The sequence below is a fragment of the Podarcis cretensis genome (genome assembly GCF_951804945.1).
Source record: "Podarcis cretensis genome assembly, chromosome: 5".
Taxonomy (NCBI): domain Eukaryota; kingdom Metazoa; phylum Chordata; class Lepidosauria; order Squamata; family Lacertidae; genus Podarcis; species Podarcis cretensis.
The window spans coordinates 90,027,737-90,044,621 of record NC_137174.1 but is presented as its reverse complement, the minus strand read 5'-3'; the positions used below and the strand labels follow the sequence as shown (position 1 = coordinate 90,044,621).

General features: G+C 44.1%; 1 protein-coding gene across 7 annotated transcripts in view; it reads right to left on the bottom strand.

Annotated features, from left to right (window-relative positions):
* NAALADL2 (N-acetylated alpha-linked acidic dipeptidase like 2) overlaps positions 1-16,885 on the bottom strand; it is an 819,134-nt gene that overhangs the window by 67,800 nt on the left and 734,449 nt on the right. The window lies entirely within an intron of this gene.

The window sequence follows — 16,885 nt, the reverse complement described above, 5'->3', positions numbered from 1 at the left end:
GGCGGGATCTCGCCAGGCAATTAAATAAAAAGTGCATGCAGAAAAGACTTAGCACAACTTCTGCTGTTCTTTGTTTCCCTTTTTGTGTTTCAAAATTCAGATTTCAGCTGGCTATTTGGACTTCTATTTATGCTTTAGTCTCCAAAAATTCAGATGCATATTTTGGCTCCCAATGCTTCATGTTAAAAATTTGACCATAGAACGGACTCCGTCAGAAGGTGGTGGACTCTCCTTTGTTGGAGGTTTTTTTTAAAGAGGATTGCATGGACATCTGTCAGGGATTATTTAGCTATGATTCCTGTATTGCAGGAGGTTGGAATAGATGAGCATTTGGGACCCTTTCAACTTTACAATTTTATGATTCCATGATAAGGAAAAACTGTGTTTTTTTTAATTCTTCTCATTCAACTTAAGAAAGAAAACTTCTATTGGGCCAAACTTATTTATTTGAATCAGTTGAATCAGAGGGAAAGATGCCACAGGAAAACCTTGATTTCGATCCCTTTGCTCTTAAAGGATTTCCACATATAATGCAGATGTCGTGCTGCTTTCATTACAAAGAGTATTCCATTAAATTTTGGACCGAGATCATTGTCTTTCATGCATTCATGTAATTTTAATCTCTCCCTCTGTCTCCAAGTCTTCATAACATTCCCCCTCTCCTGTGCTGTACAGTTTACATATATACAGATGACACATTTTTGCAATCAAGGTAGGGCAACTGGTAATGGCAATGCCTGAAAAATGATTTTAACCATCCTGTTAATCACAGCCAGAAATGAGCACCAGCCACTTAAGGTCAGGATTCAGTTTCAGTGCAACGGTCGCCAGGAGCAAAGAAGCATCTGGCTCCAACCAGCCAAACCAAAGCACCACGATTTCATTTGGGTTTAAAACATCAAGCCCTGTGCTTCCAAGGAAAGAAATGGCACTTCACCTTCTGCCGTGTGATGCTTATTAGCCTGTCAGTTTATATCACACTACATTTTCCTCCGGGAGGGACGCAGGTGGCGCTGTGGGTTAAAGCCTCAGCGCCTAGGACTTGCCGATCGAAAGGTCGGCGGTTCGAATCCCTGCGGCGGGGTGCGCTCCCGCTGCTCGGTCCCAGCGCCTGCCAACCTAGCAGTTCGAAAGCACCTCCGGGTGCAAGTAGATAAATAGGGACCGCTTACCAGCGGGAAGGTAAACGGTGTTTCCGTGTGCGGCTCTGGCTCGCCAGAGCAGCGATGTCACGCTGGCCACGTGACCCGGAAGTGTCTCCGGACAGCGCTGGCCCCTGGCCTCTTAAGTGAGATGGGCGCACAACCCCAGAGTCTGTCAAGACTGGCCCGTACGGGCAGGGGTACCTTTACCTTTACCTTACATTTTCTTGCAGTTCTAAAGGACAATAAAACTAGTGATGTACACACACTGTGCTGGTCCCGGGGGGAAGGTTACCGTTAGTCAAAGTCCAATAGCCTCGAAGGAGCGGGGCGAGGTCCAAAGCGGGAAGCCGGGCGGGGGACAGGAGCACTGGAGAGTCGGGTCTGGGTCTGGGCAGGAACAGGTACTCAACAACGGCGTTGCTCCCACAACCTGGGACCGGGCCGACTGGCCTTTATCTGTTCTGAGGCCAGGGGCGGTCCCGGCCCCCAAGAGACCCGCCTCTCTTGGCCTTAAAGCGAGCACTCCTCCTGGGAGAAACCAGTTCCCTTCGCCTCTCTGCCCTGAGCCTCTGCAGTTCAGGAGAGGCTGAAGGGTTACTGGGCCCAGGGGGAGACTCACCTGCAGGCACTGAGTCCTCAACCACCTCTGGAGCCAGAGTGGAATCACCTGGTGCCTGCTCCTGAGGATCCGGCACAGGTGCAGGCGCTTCAGAATCCAGGCCCTGCCCCAGTTCAGCCGGCCCTGGAGGCGGGGACTCCTGTGCAGGCTGGGATTCCTCTGGTTCAGCCTCTGAATCGGATTCCCAGGCCATCACACACACACACAAATGGTACCTCACATTCTTCTGGATTAAGACAAGAGTCCATCAAGACCAGCATCACGGTGACCAACCAGATGCCCAAGGTAAGTCCAAAAGCTAGAACTGAGCAGAACAGGACTTTCCTCTCCTGCAGCTTTAGAGGTGATTCCAAGCAATGGGTATTTCATGAAGCCAAATGCATTCACTGGTCTTCTAATGGTGTATTTAAAATAAATATTTCCAAACAAATTTAATCTATAGAATGCCCACAAATAGGACCTGAGCACAACAGCACCAAAGGGATGCGGGTGGCGCTGTGGTCTAAACCACTGAGCTTCTTGGGCTTGCTGATCAGAAGGTCGGTGGTTCAAATCCCCGAGACAGGGTGAGCTTCCGTTGCTCTGTCCCAGCTCCTGCCAACCTAGCCGTTTGAAAGCACACCAGTGCAAGCAGATAAATAGGTACCACTATGGCGGGAAGGTAAACAGCATTTCCGTGCGCTCTGATTTCTGTCATGGTGTTCTGCTGCACCAGAAGTGGTTTAGTCATGCTGGCCACATGACCTGGAAAGCTCTCTGTGGACAAATGCCAGCTCCCTCGGCCTGAAAGCGAGATGAGCGCCACAACCCCATAGTCGCCTTTGACTGGACTTAACCATCCAGGGGTCCTTTACCTTTTACAACAGCACTCTTCCCAGTTGTGACCCCCAGAACCTAGTATTCAGAGGCATATTGCCTCTGACAGCAGAGGTATTATAATTATGAATTCCTCCATCTCCCCCTATATAGTCATCCTCTTTTAAATCAGCTGAGGGACCCTGTTTTTTCATAACCAAAAACGAGTAAATTAAGAAGAGGTGAAAATATGTCACCATCTGGATAGGCTTGCCTACACAAAAATGTTTTAATTGGGCATCGAAAAGAATACAGTGAAGGCACTTGCCAGATGTCAAGAGGCAAGAAGTTCCGAAGTGTAGGTGCTGCAACAGTAGAATAAGTATTATTTATCAGCTACTTTAAAATGAGGCTGCATTTTAAATTGCATTTTAACCTGTATTTTAAATTGGTTTTCCCCTCCCCCTCTCTTTCCCCCCATTATGTTTTTACTGTGATTTTATTGGTGTTAGCTGCCCTGAGCCTGGCTCTGGCCGGGGAGGGCGGGGTATAAATTATTATTATTATTATTATTATTATTATTATTATTATTTAATAATAACCGGCCAATCAAATCAAATTAAATCACATCACATAAATTCCGAATTACAAAGCTGAATTTTAAATTTTGTTGGGGGGACCCATATTTCAAGATCCGAAGGGGGATTCTGATCATCTTCTTGCTACTGCGTTAATGTCCAAATCAATCCAAATCAGTCCAAACAGAGTTCATAATTCTATCCAGTCTTATCTTGCTGTTTCCACATCACATCTTGTTCATATATTTTCCCTTTTTTCTTTATGATCTCTTCTGATAGTCTCCTTAAGCCGATAAACACCAATAATAATCCTGTGTGAATTTTCCGTTCTTCCAATCCTCAAATCGAGATGGTTTCCATATATCATCACCTTCATAGATAACAGCGCTCTTTCCATCATTAATTACAGGACTGTCATTCTTAAGTCCCACTGAGGAGTTTCACCCACAATATAAAAACAGCTCTATTTCTCTATTTCTCCTTTAAGACTTAAGTCCTCCGACAGAACTTCCCAATATGGCAATGGCATTTTTAACTGCGTCATTCCAAAGCTCTTATACATTCCACGCTCTTCTTAAAACATGCTTTGGTTCGAAAGTTTATCTCCATACAGCCTTAAAACCACAGCTTAAGTCCTTAAAACGACAATTCTGACTTGTGAGGGGAGGGGATTCTTGTTTAATCACATAAGGAAAGAAAGGAAAGTTTCCCCCCCTCCCCCATCAGTCATTTGCCATACCGTATCTTGGCGTATCTTCTCATGTTTTATTCTTGTCTTTTTTTATCAGAGATCTCTTCTGTTAGCAGTCTTTACTCCCCCTCCTTCCTTGAGATATGTGCATTCTTTCATCCAAATTGTTTCTTTTGAAGTTCTTGCAGCTAGTGGCGCGGATCAGGGATGGCGTCCAGGAGTGCCGGAATCCCACAGGAGGGCTTTGTGCCTAGTGCCCCCATCCTCACAAATTCGGGGGTGGTATAGGGCACAGCAGGCAAGGGCAGTCCCCCCCACCATCCTGGGGGGGTAGGGAGGCTAATTACTCCCATCATAGCCTCCAAATTACCTCTTGTGGGTCGGAGAGATGTTATTGTCAGCCATCTTCCGATGCGCCCCCTAGTGGCCCTATTATTATTATTATTATTATTATTATTATTAGGCATCTGCAACAGTGCCAGATCCTCAGAACAAAACAGTTCAGTGGGCATATATGGGGTAAGGCGATTCTTCAAGTAAACTGATCTCGTGACGTTAAGGGCTTTAGATACCAATAGTAGCACTTGGAACTTGATGTGGTAATAAATCAATGACCAGTGCAGATCTCTGAGCACAAGGTAAGTCTCATATAGAGTGCATTACAAGAAACTATCTTGTGAGATAGTAGGGGAGAAAAATCTCTCTAAAAGAGAGAGAAAGAATTTGTTGCTTATTGCTTTAGGTGGCCAATCCGCAATTTGGGGACTGATCTCCATCCTCCCAATGGTTTTTCTTGCCCTCTGAGTGACGGGAGGTGCCTCTTGCGGGAGTCCCGTAGAAAGCATCGGCATGCATCCAAGAGAAATGTACACAATATAAAGCGTATTAGGAGAGTCAGTGAAAGCAAAATTGTGTAGGAATTGTGGCATCAAGTATTTTATTACAGTGGTGCCCCGCAAGACGAACACCTCGCAAGACGGAAAACCCGCTAGATGAAAGGGTTTTCCATTTTGGAGGCACTTCGCAAAACGAATTTCCCTATGGGCTTGCTTCGCAAGACGAAATGTCTTGCGAGTTCCTGCGGGGTTTTTCCCCTCCCCCCCTTTTCCTAAGCCGCTAAACCGCTTATCAGCTGATCCGCTAAAAGCCGCTAAACCGCTAATAGCGCTAATCCGCTAAGCTGTCAATGGGCTTGCTTCGCAAGACGAAAAAACCGCTATAGGAAGAGCCTCACGGAACGGTTTAACTTCGTCTTGCGAGGCAACACTGTATTTGCAGCAAAAGAAACAAGGCATTTTGTGTGGGCTCCTTCTCACACATCCTCTCTATGTTTCTAGCTGGACAGAGAGCAAAGAGCGGACGTCTGTCGGCTTGACTTCCGCTCACATGCACAGAGATAAGAAATGAAACCATCCGATCACATGACCCTCTGCAATAGTGGCAGTGGAAAATACTGACGCTGAGACCCCACTGAGTGGGAATATGCATGTACCTGTGATTCTGCCCGTGTGTGTCCACATGCATGCAAAAGGTCTAGGGTAGCCACACTCATTTTGGGCACTGATGGCACATGGCCCCTGGAAGGCTGGTCAAGAGTGAATGCAACCCTTGGGCCAATTCTATCCCCACCCCCGCCATTCTCGGTTAAACCTTTCCCCCTGTTTAGCAAAGTAAAGGTAAAGGGACCCCTGAACATTAGGTCCACTCGTGACTGACTCTGGGGTTGCGGCGCTCATCTCGTTTTATTGGCCGAGGGAGCCGGTGTACAGCTTCCAGGTCATGTGGCCAGCATGACTAAGCCGCTTCTGGCGAACCAGAGCAGCGCACGGAAACACCGTTTACCTTCCTGCCGGAGTGGTACCTATTTATCTACTTGCACTTTGATGTGCTTTCGAACTGCTAGGTTGCCAGGAGCAGGGACCGAGCAACGGGAGTTCACCCTGTCGTGGGGATTCAAACCGCTGACCTTTTGATTGGCAAGTCCTAGGCTCTGTGGTTTAACCCACAGTGCCACCCGCGTCTCATTTAGCAAAGTACCACACAGCAAAAGGACACTCAGAAACCTCGCAACACACTATGCTCTAATTGACTCAATGAATGACTCATATTAAACACTTGAATGCACATCCTTGTCAGGTAAATTGCCATGCGGGTGGACACACAACCCATGCCTGCTTCACTCGTTAAGGCTTGTTTTCTTTCCCCCAAAGGAATTCAAGCTGCAGTAAAATATTGTTCTGCTTGTTATGTTGATATATTTCTCATTAGGACCTGATGAAACTAATGTTGCCCAGTGCACTATGAATTACCACCTTTAATCTTGTATGTACAACTTCAGGATTGCCATTATTGTTTCCTCTCAAAGCTGAACACATGGGGTGAAGATGAACTCTTGCTTTTTCTCCAACCTCACAAAATCTGCATTGGAACCCCTCTTTTTGGGATCCACTTGGTAAAGTAGTTATTTGCTTCAAGACACGGGATCTGCTTATGTCATTGCTTAAGCAGTTGGTGACCCAGTCTTTGGTCTAGATTTAGCTGCATCAGCAAAATGAATGTTGAGGATCACTGAAGTCCAGAGCCTTGTTTTTATTCCTAGCTGCCTGATTGTATGGGGTTTCTCACCCGGGAAGAATGGCAGATGAAGGTGATGGACTATATGGAACTGGCGGAAATGACTGGCAGAATCCGAGACCAAGGAGAAGAGTTGGTGGAAGAAGATTGGAAGAAATTTAAAGTTTATTTACAGAAATATTGTAAAATTAAGGAATGTTAGAAGGATGTTGGAATGAAGTTCTGTGGTTTTAGCAGAAATGATATAAAGGATTAAGTAAAAATGGATTGGTAATTAGTGAAAGAGGAGAATGCAAAAATATAGTATATCAAGGTTAACTTTTTTTTAGGATGGAAAGGATTTGCTGAAATTTCTAACCGAACTAGAATACAAAAAAGGGAGGTGTGAGGAGGTCAAGGAAATAAGCAAAGGAAAGAAAGTTATGTAAAGGTTGGATTTGTGTGTTTTTTCTTTTTCTTTTTTCTTTTTCTTTTTTTTTCTTTTTCTCTTGGATTATTTGTCTTTTTTGTAATCTTCAAAATTGGAATAAATATTATTATTATTATTTTAAAAAAGATTGTATGGGGTTTCTCCTTGCATGGAAGAGGTCTACCCACGTAAATCTCTCTGTGTGCATGAATGGAACAACCTGTCATTTACAGCTTCTCTCAGTTTCTCATCTTCCAATTTTAAGTTTGGCTCTTCATGTTTCCACGTCAGTTTGTGATGTCCACATTTAGAGGGACATTTTACCCCAGGGTGGCCTTTTTCTACACATTATTTAGCTGCAGCGCTGCACTGCAAAATTCAGAGATTTAAAGGATGGCTGTGTTCCGACTCTTGCATAGTTTCCAAAAATGAGATTTAGATATGTTTGCCTTTAAATGCAAACTGAATCTAAATTCTCCCCCATCCCTGGTAAAGAACTCCTTCCAATGCCTGGTGAACATGTAGACATTGGGGTGGGGGGAGTGTTCACCAGTGGTGCTGGACATGGATAACCCATACACAGGAGTGGTGGGCAAGCCTTGTGATTGCATGTTCTTTCAAAGCATTTGTGTGACCTCCTCCCTAATGCAAATGAACATGGAATGAAAGGATAAAATTTACAGCCGGTAATGCTTTGAAAGAGAATATGATGAAAATGATGCATAGGTATATTACACCAGTGAAATTAGCTAAAATGTGTAAGACAAATAACAAATGTTGGAAATGTAAAGAAAAAGAAGGAACATTTTATCATATGTGGTGGGAATGTAAAAAAGTAAAGAACTTCTGGGAAATAATATATAATGAGATGAAAAAGATGTTGAAATATACATTCTTAAAAAAACCAGAAGCATTTTTACTTGGTATTATAGGTTAGGACATTAATAGGCAAGATGTTAAATTGTTTTTATATGCAACAACTGTGGCAAGTGTATTGTTAGCCCAGAAATGGAAACAAGAAGAAATTCTGACAAAAAAAGAAGAATGGCAGATGAAATTAATGGACTATGCAGAATTGGACAAAATGACAGGAAGGATTCAAAGCCTGCGGGACCAGAGATTTACAGAAGATTGGAAGAAGTATATGAATTTTTTGAAGTGCAAATGTAATCAACAAATTACACTAGTAGGACTACAAGAAGTTTTGTAAGGAGAAATATACGAAGTGTTACAAAGTATAAAAAGATAGAGATATTGGTTATGAGTTTGAAATGTAATAGCGAAGATAAGAAATGCATACTGAGAGATTAGATTGGAAAATTTTCAGACAGGGTTTATGGAAGTCAAAAATTTGAATAAGATGTAAAAGTATGTTTAATTACTGTTGAAAATGATATATTAAAAAAAACCTAATAAAATTATATTTTAAAAAATGCAAATGAACATGTAGACACTGGGGAAAGGATCACAACTGCATCCCCACTTCCCCTTCTCCAGATCCTCAGTCAACCCATGTTCAGACCACGTGAAAACGGCTAATATTAAAACCAAATGTTGTCAACCCCAATTAAAGACCGGGAAGAGGACCCTCTGCTGGACCATCTTTTAGGCCTGTAGCGGCACAGAGGAAAAAGCACACAATCTGCATGGTGAGCTGTGGCTCAGAAACAGCTTGCAGCACAGAGGCAGCTGCCACAGGGAGCAACGGAAAACAGCTGTTCTAAGCACGCCGCCCCGAAGTGAACTTTCAAATTGGATGACAGTAAAGTATGTTATATTTTCCTAGAATGATAAGAAAGAGCCAAAATCGATACAGAGGAAAAGCTGGGGTTGCAAGTCGGCGGTCTGATTTTAAAATCCTGTTTTAAAAATGATATAGGGCTTAGCTGCTGCTTCCTTTCTTTTTAAATACCCTTAAACTTCTTCGGGACTTACGGAATAGATTTACAGCAAATATCCTGCCCCACTAAAAAATGGATTTCAGCAATCCGGAACATATTTACAAACCATGTAGGAGATTTATAAGCTTTGCAACAGATTTACAAGTCATGGCAATAATTTTTTTGTTGTTGTTGTTTACAAAATTCTTGCAGTGAGGACAAAGGACAAGCTTTGTTTGTTTGTTCAAAAAAATCTGGTCCTAGGTCATTAATTTTCAAGAATGCAAACCCATTTTCCCACTCACGCTAAAGTCTGTCTTTTAGAATCCTCGTCAGGTTTAGTTCATACTATCCCTTTAAAGTTCAGACTTAGTAATGAGCTCTTTGAAAGGTTATGCAATTTGTTTTACCTATTGCTCTCTCAAGCATGCCTTTTCTCGGATTGCATCTCAACTGCATCAGCTAGTAACGCTACTCTGTATTTTGTCAGATTTAATCAGAAGGCCAGGATCCAAATCATATTTACATTGTGCTTAGTACAGAATATGTAAGTGAGAGAAAGTGTGCGTGTAAGCACTTTCTAGAGAAAGACGGTGGTCCTTGGCCTGTTTTTTTTTTAACAGCGAAAAGTTGCAGTCCTATACCTTAAAAGGGGGAGAAATTCCTTTCAGCTTTACATGTGAAGTTGAACCTATCTAATTTGCACAAGCCACCAACTGAAACACAAAACACCCTTTGAAATTCACTGTTACGTAAAATCGTAATGCAGTCTTCCAGCCAAGTTAATGTGTATAAATGTATGAACCTGGTTAATGTTTGCACTGAAATGCATACATTAGTGAAAATAACATGCAAAGGTATACTGTATTGGAGGGAAATTGCTTTACCAAAATGTATATATGAGAAGTTCGCACTTAAACGCTGATGAATTTTCACAAAGGTCTGAATTTTTGTTCTGAAAACTTGAGTAGAAATGTGGGGAGTCGCACTTCAGACAGGGGAAAAAATGAGAAACTGAATTTGACGGATTCACCACCCTAACTTACCTGCCACCTATTTCTGAGTAGAAATGCAAGGGAATGCAGTGTAAGATGTCAAAATAGAAGACTACTTTTTTTCCTGCTTGAGATGAGCAGGTTTCAGGGGGAGCCTCCCCCAAACTTCATAGCATCACTCAGTGGCATAGCGTGGGGGGTGCAGGGGGGGCCGGCCGCACCGGGCGCAGCATCTGGGGGTTAGGGTTAGGGGGCGCAAATCCATGGGTTAGGGGGTGCAAATTACTTGCCTTGCCCCGGGTGCTGACAACCCACGCTACGCCACTGGCATCACTTCTTCTTGTGATAATACCCCCAGAGAAAGAGCACCATTGGGAAAAAAATATGGATAGATAATTTGCACCCTTCTTCCATGTCACTGCATCTGGCCAGAGGTCACCAATCTTTTTGGTGCCCATGATAGGGTTGCCCTATTTCAAACAGTGAAAATCCGGACAGAAAAGTTGTTGATTAAAAAACATTATTATTATTTTTTTTGCTAAAGACAGCAGTATTCCAGATATGTCCAGGTAATTCTGGACATATGGCACCCCCAGCCATGATCATATTGGCAAACCAGAAAAAACTGCAAAGGGTACCACACACACACCACACCAGTTGTATATGTGTGCAAACACACACTCACTTTCTCTCCTGGCCTTAAGGTGAGCACTCCTCATGGGAGAAACCAGTTCCCTTCGCCTCTCTGCCCTGAGCCTCTGCAGTTCAGGAGAGGCTGAAGGGTTACTGGGCCCAGGGGGAGACTCACCTGCAGGCACTGAGTCCTCAACCACCTCTGGAGCCAGAGTGGAATCACCTGGTGCCTGCTCCTGAGGATCCGGCACAGGTGCAGGCGCTTCAGAATCAAGGCCCTGCCCCAGTTCAGCCGGCCCTGGAGGTGGGGACTCCTGTGCAGGCTGGGATTCCTCTGGTTCAGCCTCTGAATCGGAATCCCAGGCCATCACACTTTCCTCCCCGCCTGCAATTAAACTTGAAAAGCATGTTGTCACTCCCCCCACCAGGCCGAATGGGATCTTCCTCCAGAGTGCAGCTGGGGAGGATGATCAGTACATGCACACAGGGCTTCCCCCCCCCCCAGCCGGAACACACTGAAACTCAGTTCCGGCACCTCTCAGATGGGCACCTGTCAGGGGCTGGTCTGGATCGGAAGATTGGGGAATACAATTGCAGGGAGATCAGCTCCTAACAGAAGAGTCCAGTGTTTCCAGAAGCAGAGAGACAGGCAGACACAGAAGCTGCACAGTTGTGAGAAGAACTTCCAAGCTATGAGATAGTAGCTAAGCAACCAGAAGGGAGGGAGCAGCTGGGTGATACATTGATCGAGAGTGGGGGGGAACCTCTTCCCTCCCCCCAAACTCGGAGGACCAAGTGTGTCAGAGAATAAAGGAGACGCAGGGGGGACTTCCTGTTGGCATGCTTCTTGCTGCAGAAGTGGGGATGGGTCAGAGTAGGCAATTGATATCCTTGTGGGGGGATGCCTATCTGTGCTTGTAACATAATGCTGAAATTAAAGGACTATAAATCTGCCAAATGCTCGTTAATTCTTATCGATGATACACCAGGAGGGAGAGGGGAACTCCCGTACTTGACAGCACTTGCCATTCTAAGAGAAAAAGAGAGGTGTTTGTGGTGAGTTCCGGCACCTCTTTTTTCTTGAAAAATAGCACTGCATGCACACCTCAATTAGGCTCTAAAATAATTCTAGTACCGTAACCAAGGCTACTACTATAACTTTTCCCCCCAAGGCTAACTACGGTGATTGAGGGGCTTGCTGCTGGGGAGGGTAGTTAATTTCCCCCTCTCCACCTGCAATTATTCCTCAAAAGTGACCCTTCTCTGCTATGATTAGCCTTGGGGGGAAAGTGCTTTATGGGCTCCAGTTGCAGGCCTTTTTCCTAGCCCAGTTGTTTTTTATTTATTATTTGTTTATATTTGTTTATCTGATTCATTTTTAGCACATCCTTCATCACAAAATAACCTGTATCTGTAGAACAAACACCAAAGCTCCGCAACATTTGTAATTCTTACAACTGCTTCTTCTCTATATCAGCGTCTTTTCTTCATGAGGCCGCAGCTTATCAGTGGAGAGGACAAAGCCTGGAGGCTGCCTCAAACAACCCATGTGCAATGGAACAAATCACATGAAAAAATAATGTTGGCGAGGATGTATCCTTAGGTTAGTGAGGAGAAGGGACTAAGCAAGGAAAACACTGTGTGTCTGTGCACACACATACATGGGTCACATCAACACTGTACATTTAAAGTGGATTTAAAGCACATGGCTTTCCCCCAAGGAGTCTTGGAAACTGTACTTCACCTCACAGAGCTACAGTTCCAGCACCCTCAACAAACTACAGTTCCTAGGATTCTCTGGGGGAAGCCATGTCCTTTCAAAGTATGGTGAGGGTGTGACTAGGTACCAATTCCATTGCATATATATACACACACTGATATCCAGTTGCTGCTATCTTTAGTAACGGAGATCTAAGAAATAACAAAACTGCCAAGTTCTATGCAATCATCAGACGAATTTTTCACATTACTGCCTCAGATTCAGAACGTAAAGTTTCAGGAGCTCAAAACAAGCCGCCTTTCCTTTCCAACATTCTCCCCTCCCAAACAAGAGGCTGTCACGTACAGCTCTCAAAAACAATTTTTAACAAGCCACAATTAATGGCAAATCAAAGATGCATCAGGGACTGCTTGAGCCGTGTTGCAATTATACAAGACATTCCTTATGAGCTGGAAATTACTATTTGGTTTACAAGAATATTGATTTGAAATGGGGGACAAAATGTGATTTCCTAATTATCACATGACGACTAGCATGGTAGCTGTGAAATTTCATGGCGGGGGAAATAAAAAATAAAAAAGCACATAAAAAAAAAAATAAGTGCAGAGAAGGACAGTCTTGTTATACCAAAAGCAAAAGTAGTCAACATGGTGGTTCCATCAGTCCCAGTCAGCATAGTCAACTGTTAGGGGTGATGGAATGTATCCCAACAACATCTCTAGGCTCTCATACTACCTACCCCTGCCATATAAGACTAATAGATTTGTTGTGATATAAGATTAGTGACTAGCACTCCACGTGTGGCATAAAGTATCACTTGGATGTGGCACAAATGTATGTTCACATGCACACACAGAGAGAGACGGACACAGAGTACAGTGGGGCTAAATCGATGTGTCCATTCTCTCATGTATGAGCACAAGATAACTTTAAGAGCATAAGAAAACCCTGCTGGATCAGACCAACAGCCCATCTAGTCCAGAGTCCTGTTCTCACAATGGCCAAACAGATCCCTGTGGGGAATCCGCAAGCAGGATCCAAGCGCAGGAAGAAGAAGAAGAGTTTGGATTTGATATCCCGCTTTATCACTACCCAAAGGAGTCTCAAAGCGGCTCACATTCTCCTTTCCCTTCCTCCCCCACAACAAACACTCTGTGAGGTGAGTGGGGCTGGGAGACTTCAAACGAGTGTGACTGGCCCAAGGTCACCCAGCAGCTGCATGTGGAGGAGCGAAGACATGAACCCGGTTTCCCAGATTATGAATCTACTGCTCTTAACCACTACACCACACTGGCTCTCTCCTCTTGTGGCTTCCAGCGACTGGTATTCAGAAGCATTTACAGCCTCCAATTGTGGAAGCAGAGAATAGCCATCCTGGTTAGCAGCCATCGATAGCCCTCTCCTCCATGAAACTTGTCTAATCCTCTATTAAAGCCACCTAGCTTGGTGGCCATCATTGCCTCCCTTGGGAACGACTTCCATAGTTTGGCTATACCCTCCCCAGTCTTCCAGCATTCATCTGTTATGAGAGAGGGAGAAAAACTTTTCTCTAGCCAGTTTCGCCATGCCATGCCTATTTGTACACAGTGGTAGCATGTCTCCTCTTACTCAACTTTTCTCTAAGCTAAAAAAAAGTCCCAAACACGGCAACCTTTCCTCATAGAGGAATTACTTCATCCCTTTGATCATTTTGGTTGTCTGCCACTATTAACAACACCACTGATATGTCTAGGCACTGAACTAAAACCCCACAGAAAATTTATGAGAATTTCTTTTCCTTTTCGAACTGCTCCTGAACTGTTTTGAATTTTCATTCCCCCACCCTGAAAGTTTATCAAACTAGCTCTCCCCCAATTTTACTATTCACTGATGATACACTCTTACAATTGTTTAATAATATTTTATTATTGTTGAAGGAAGCAATGAGTTTACCTTCCAGTCTTCCTTTCTTAGCCTGTCCCTTTCTTCATTCGCCAATATGACCTAAGAACAGAATTTCAGTTTTCCCCTGGAGAATATTCAGCAAAATCACACACACACACACACACACACACACACACACACAGTGTGTGAAGAATGTTGAGAGGTCCTTTTCACTCAGCCCTAGATACAACACAACTGCCCTACCTTTGCTATCCTTAGTATTGAATACCACTCTCTTTGTTGGGAGGTGTTAACAAAGGGGAAATGGACCTGGAGTTCCCAGGGTTGGGATCTCCATGGAGGACTGGGACAGAACCCTGCCTGAAATCTTGTACACCCACTACCAGTCAGTATAGATGACACTAATGGACCACTGGTCTGACTTGATGTAAGGCAGGTTCCAATGTTCCCAAGATAAGCAGTATCTGGATAGGAGACTAAGAAGAAACTCTTTGGAGGCTTCCTTGAGTTACATGGAAGAAAAGTGAGAAGCAATGTAAGTTGTGGGGTAAATTGTGAACCAAGAGTGTCACCTCTGAACACACAAACATCCCTAAACGTTATTGCCCCATGCATTTTCACACCATATCTGAATCTTCCCTACATACTGGGTTATTCAAACAGCCTTAAATGACATAGGGCCAAAGACATAAAAGGGAAATTATAACAGTGTTCATCAGGCTATCATTGCACAAATAATGTAGCAAATAAAACCTCATAAAGCCTCCCCAGATTTATAGCTGTGCTCCATTGCTTATTAAAAATAGCTACAGTGAGCTCTCCCGCTCTCCCCCGCCTTGGTTCCAGACAGTTTCATAAAACCTTAAACGTGTGCTGTGCTACCAGAAGGCTTTGTTCAAGAGCTCATCTCCCAACCCCAGCCCTTAATGTAGCATGCTGTTTAAAATGGGAAGCCCTGTGCCATACAATGATATACCTGCACAAAGTGAAACAATATCAGCAAAGGAAGAAAGGGCATTTGTTTCATGATCATGCAGCAGACGGCATCTTCTTAACATTAGCATGGCAAGAAATGACAGAACAATGGGATCATGCAGAGAAATACCTGAGGTGTGTGCTGCTTTCTTCCTTTCATCATGGCAAGAAGTCAGGAGACCTTGGGGTTTTTGTGTGGCTGTCTCATGTGGTGAACTGCTGAACTGAACATTGTAGCATCCTGCCCAGGCAATTTATGGCCTCCATCCTTGCCCTCATTCAACCCACCCAGGCTGGCTGTTGGAACCTATTAGGAAGAACTATAATAGAGCTTCCTGTTTCTGGCCACAGTTACATGACTTTAGAATCTGGACATAATGGTTTTATCTGCCCCAGTCTTTATATGATAATGTGAATTATTTCAAAATGAGGTAAGCTAGCCCTGCTGCATTTAGGAGTCATCCTCTTCATTCTGCTCAGTGAGATTCCACCACAAAGTCTTGCTTTGAGAGCACCAATACTTCCAGTTGAGCCTTCCTTGCTCAACAAGGTCTTCCTGATCTCAGCTGTGTTCCTTTGGCTTGCCCTTCAGTGCTGCCTTCTGCCTTGTTCCTGGATATCCTACTCTTTTGCCTTTCAGCCCTGACATGCTCTGTGATGCTGACTATAGCAAAATATGAAAAAAATGCCATCTACCGGGGTAGACCATTGCTTCATCCAGCTCAGCAATGTCCACTCTGATTGGTGGCAGCTCTTCAGCCTGACCTGAAGATACTAGAGATGGAAGCTGAGACCTTCTGCATGCAACGCAAGTGCTGTACCACAGAGCCCTTTCCTGGAGCTGGTCCATAGCTCCTGCTGGCTTGTCCATGGTCCCAATCTCACCACAGGCTGCAGCCAACAGCCCAGTACTGACAGAAGGTGTGTCCAAGCTACTTCAGGGAAAGAAAGCTCATCCCAGGGCAGTATGGTTCTCTCAATGGGCCCACTGATATGGTTACACTTTGCAATACAAATGATTTTGCATCTTATAAATACCACGCACTTCCTTTCTACAGCAGAAGAGAGGGAGTAAGACTTCAGATACTATATTATAGTGAAGTTGGTGATGGGTAATGCATGTTTTTAAATGCACATCTGTTCACAAAAACGGGTAAGGGAAAAACATATAAGATGACTCAAATGTGATGACCCCATAGGAATTTTCATTTGAAATAAAAACTGCTACTTCCCTCGTCAAATCCCATGTTAGACACCTCCGCATTTCTTACGGGGTTCCAATCTGTTTCACATCTTTAAACAAAACAGGTTTAGTTTAAGATAGTGCATCCTGCTTCAGTCAGATCCAGATGACCACAGTTCAAGAAGGACACTGAGAAACTGTAACGTGTCCAGAGGAGGGCAACCAAAATGGTCAAAGGCCTGGAAACGATGCCTTATGAGGAACGGCTAAGGGAGCTGGGCATGTTTAGCCTGGAGAAGAGGAGATTAAGGGGTGATATGATAGCCATGTTCAAATATATAAAAGGATGTCACATAGAGGAGGGAGAAAGGTTGTTTTCTGCTGCTCCAGAGAAGCAGACACAGAGCAATGGCTCCAAACTACAAGAAAGAAGATTCCACCTAAACATTAGGAAGAACTTCCTGACAGTAAGAGCTGTCCGACAGTGGAATTTGCTGCCAAGGAGTGTGGTGGAGTCTCCTTCTTTGGAGGTCTTTAAGCAGAGGCTTGACAGCCATATGTCAGGAGTGCTCTGATGGTGTTTCCTGCTTGGCAGGGGGTTGGACTCGATGGCCCTTGTGGTCTCTTCCAACTCTATGATTCTATGATTCTATTCTAAGAAGTTGGGGATCTGAATCACCATTAACTGCTAAGAAGGAACATTTGGAGATTTGAATGCCCCTTCTAATTTAAATCCAGAGCCACTGCTGTCACATGATGGCATCAGGACCTGTTGCTTTGCAAGCTCATAGAATCTCATAGAAT